The following is a 4968-nucleotide window of genomic DNA, read 5'->3' on the forward strand; positions in this document are numbered from 1 at the left end:
AATGGATGATTTCTATGATTAATCGAACTGCGATACAGGATATTTATAAATTATAAGCTGATAATAATTTGTGCACTTACATAATGTCAAAATCAAAGGCTTTAAATCATGCTGCGACACACGATGAATGTCGTAGATCACTAGTAATATGCCTAATTACTGATAATACTATCAAAACAGTTGAAACAAGCGATTTAAAAAGTGAAGATGACTCGAAAAAGTTGCAGTGTAATAAAATATGCGTTAAGTGTTTTAAGTCTGAGAGCCGAGACCGGTTTTGGCGAATTATTAGGTAAAGATTCTGCCACTATTTTCCTGATTGTTGAGAATATACTGATCACCAAATGTGGCTTCTCCAGGGGTAGTTTCGGGGAGAAGGTGTTTAATTACTCATTCGAAGTTGTGAAAAAAAATGATTAAAAGAATAACATCCTGGCAGAACATCGCGAACTGCCCGGTTTTGACATTGGTCATTTTGCGTCACTTGACGGCCCTGGTACTGCGAGCAGAGTGGCGTAAACTACGGCTCTAGTTACGCTACTGATCATAGCGAGAAAAGACTACGGTAAGATCAATCAACGCGGAAGACCCTCAAACCTACAGCGCCTTAAGAATCTACGCAGCGCGGTTTCCAATAGGAGTCAGGACGAATGGCAAAAAAGGCAAGCACGACTAGCTGTGGAGAGGAGGATAAAAGAAGCAGAGAGGCAGGTGACGATGATTTAGAAAAGGACCATGATAAAAAGAAAGTTAGGATTAAAGAGAAAACATTAGAAAGTGATAGGGAAAGGGGGGATGTTTGAAAAATTAGAAGCTCTCATAAAAGGATTTAGACAGAAAACAAGAAAGAAATTCGATAAACGCTCGAAGGAGTAGAAAGACAAGGTTTGTGGTAAACTAGAGAACATTGAGAATCCACTGAGAGGTTGCGAAACCGAGAAATAATGAAATAAAACAGTTGGAGGAACGAGTAAGCAATTTGGCGATTAAGAATGGGCATATGGTTGGGAGAGTTAGAAAAGGGGGATGTGATCATGAGAAGTGAACCTGGGCAGATGAGAAGAAGTGAATAGAAGAATGGTAAGAAGGATTATAGTCGTGAAAGTCAAAATAGTGGCGTCTTACGTATATAAAAGAAGAGGGGAAGATGAAGGTTGGAGAGTAATAAGGACGTGAATGGAGAAAAAGAAGGAAGAATTGGTTTTAATAGGAGGGTACTTAAATGCATGGACTCTCGAACAAGGAGGAGGGATTTGAGATAAGGAAAAGGAGGCATATATAAGGAACTCCAAACATAAGGAGACGGACCGGGATAGGAGGAAGTTATTATACGTGATAAGACAAACAAATTGGTTTGTATTTAATAGCAATATGAAGGTAGATGAGGAAGGGGAGTGAAATTTACAGGAAAGGGAGAAATAGTAATAGACTACATCTTGGCTGAAGAAAGAATGCGGCATGAAGGTGGGGAATAAGATAGGTTCCAAGCACTTTCCGATCATAGCTACACTAAAACTAGGCGTCGGTAAGTGTGGCAGAGGGAGACAGGCATTAGGGGAAGAAAGGAACACGAAAATGTGGATCTGGGGATAGATAAATTAAAAGCCTTTAAACAAAATATGAAAAAAGAGAAGGTTAGATATAAAAAAGTGGAGTGGGTAGACGCGTTCATTGAAAGGTTCAAGTGGTCGATTGAGAAGGTAAAGGATGATCTAGGTACTAAAAAAGAAGAGTAGAGGGAAAGAGAGGCTCGTGGGACGAGGAATATTGGGAGAGAAAGGAGGATTATAAGACAGAAGTGGAAAAAGCTATCGCATAATGCAGGTTGTGGGATGTAATAAATAGGTATGCAGAAGAATGTTAGGGCGTTAATGAAGAAATATGAATGGAGCAATGGAAGAATTATCTCAAGGGTCTATTAGAAGAAGATGGGAGGGACAATGGAACGATGAAGTATGGAGAAGGAGTTAGGAATGGGGTGTTGAACATCTGCAACAAGATTTCTAAGATTAGATTTCAAAGCAGCGTTTGACTCAGTGAACGGAAAAGTGCTATGGCAGGCAATGAAAGAGAGGGGTGTAGAAGAAAAGTTGGTGGAGAGGATTAAAGAAATTTTAACTGAAACCAGGATTAAGGTGCAGATAGGAAAAAGGGCACGTTTTCTGGACAGGGTGAGGTCTAAGACAAGGGTGTGCGTTGAGTCAATTACTAATAAATATGCTACTCGCAGACTTAGAGGAGAAGCTAAAGGAGAAAGGTAGAGGAGGAACCGGTTTGGGTAACAGCAAACTATACTCTCTAGCATATGCGCACAATGTAGTTCGGTTAGCAGATGTTGAAAAGAGGACGAACCTAATTATGAGAACCTTGAAAGTGTATGGGCGGCAAAAGATTTGACGGTGAACGTAGATAAGACAAAGGTGATGTGCTTTAGAAATAGAAATATCAAAATAAATTAAGCTTGGAAGTTGAACTTATAGAGATGTAACTTGAATTATTTCAGCAAACAATTTGAAAATTCGATTTTATATAAAATAATCTTCTAATGATAAAAAATGCTTGAGAGATTCTGCAATTTCAAGTGTAGAACCTGTCTGATTTAAAGTAGTTTTGATCTAAATTTTATTAAAATTTGTAACTCAACTAAATATTATTCATGCTGAACAAAATATGTTAATGACAAAACTTAATCCTATGTGCCGTTTTCATGCTACAAAGAACCAAAGGTTGATAGTACGCCATTTATGTACACATATCAAGCATAAGGAAGATATACCTAATGCATGTGACTACTTATATTCACATGAGTTTGAAAAATAAGAGGGGACGGAGGTGCAAGCCTGAGTGACTAAATAATTGAGTGACCAAGTGATTGAGTGACTGAGTGATTGAGTGGTTGAGTAACAGAGAGGAAGAAAGAGCAAATTAGGAAGTGTGTCAGGTATATAGTGAAAATAATGAGGCGCGTGAGTGAGTGTATGAGTGAATGAGTGAGTTTGAGTGAGTTAGCACGTTTGGTTTGGTTTTCAATGTGCGCCATCCCCATCCCTCTGTCCGTTAACGTATGACGTTGTTGCTTCGAAACCCTCAAAAGTTTAATGAGTCAGAAAATGATCCAACTCATCATGGGTCAATACCTCGAAATAGGCGGAAATATGGGTAGTGTATTACGCCCAAGGTCATATACAAAAATTGTGATCTCGAACACGCATCACATGACACGTATTATTTCCATATGTTGCTACTGTTTCAATCATTTTGGTAATGCAACCACCAATCGTGATTCTATACTAATTTTTTTCGCAATCGAGTTCCTGTTAAAAATGTGCTTTAAATTTATTATTATTACTATTATATATTTACCAATGGAATGCAGGAACACGGATAAACCGAAGAAGAGAGTACCAATGGCGAACTTCATTTTTTATTGTAGTAGATTCGAACAAATGAATTTGGTATGAAATGCTTCCAAAATAATATACACTATAAGGGTGTCCATGTACCACGTACACCAATTTTTATTTTTTGATGCCAAATTTAGATCCCCCACTATAAAAGAGAACTATCTACGTAGAAGATGGATGACGCAGATTAGTTTTCTCGCTCTTTCTTCTAAATTGAAGCCTCTGTTTTAAAAAAAAGTTGTTTGCATACAGATTTTTATTCTATTTCGTCGTATATTCATGATTCACAGTTTAAACATCGATTCGAGAAAAAAATAGCTTTATTGCTCCAACGCTATCTCTGCCAAGGTTTTAATTATTGTAAATACTGCACGGTGATTTGAGTTCTACAGCTCTAAATTTTTAATTTCTTAACATACAATTGAATTAATACAAAAAATTCCGGTAAATGTACAAGAATTTAATAAGAATTTTGCATCTTACGTGTTTATTATTAACTGATAATGAACAAAATATGAAAAGAAATTAACGAATGCGAGGAATCTCGTATATTTTTCGACGCCGAAATTTTTTGGAAAGATTTATTAGATTTCACGATGAGTTGCACGCAACATTTCGTTAGATTATACAGGCTCTAATTTTTAAAAATGTGGGCTTATCGAAAAATTCAGCTAAATAGTTTTAAAATATATTTAGTATCCAGTGAAAATTTGCGGATCTATGAAAAAAATGAATTTTTCTATTTTTTGCAGATTTTCAAATTTTTTAAAAGTATATAACTTTTCTAATTTTCATCAAAATTAAACATCTTATTTGGATAATTTGCAAGTCTTTTACCCATATATAAGAAACTTTGACAAAAATTAAGAAAATTTTAACAACAAAAATTTCAAGATTTTGAAAATGCTCTCAATTTTTTAATTTTTGTTTCGAAATATCTGATTAATGAACTTAGCCCTTATTTGGGAGACCTTCAGAAGTGTATCAAATGGGGACTCGATTGGACTAATTCTTCAAAGGTTAGCGTGGCTACAACATTCAGTTAACCATACATACAGACATACAGACAGACGTACAGACAGATAGATATCGATACAATTTTATGGTTTTCGGATTCTGTGCGCGCCGAAACGTAAAGATCCGTTAAAAAACAGAGATCGAAAATTTGGACGATTACATTATACTAACGTTTTTAATTTTTATCCAAATTAAAAATGTAATTTAGATAATTTGCAAGTATTTTTGTCAAGTATCGGAGACATTGATAGCATTTTCTGAAACTTAAAAAAAATGGTCTAAAATGTTGAAAAAGCTCTAATTTTTTAAATTGTGTGCTAATCAAAAAATTCGGCTAGAATAGTTTGAAATGTATTTGGTATCTACTGAAAATTTTGAATAAAATATGTTCCTATCGCAGTTTGGTGGAAAGAAATGTTGTTTTTCTTTACTTTGACTTATTTTTTTCTTTTAACTGATGAACAATATAAAATTATGATGCATTGCTACGCATTCTAATTATAATTGTTTTTAAAAATTCTTATAAATAAATTGACAGTGTCAGCTT

Source organism: Belonocnema kinseyi, chromosome 1 (genome assembly GCF_010883055.1).
Source record: "Belonocnema kinseyi isolate 2016_QV_RU_SX_M_011 chromosome 1, B_treatae_v1, whole genome shotgun sequence".
Classification (NCBI taxonomy): domain Eukaryota; kingdom Metazoa; phylum Arthropoda; class Insecta; order Hymenoptera; family Cynipidae; genus Belonocnema; species Belonocnema kinseyi.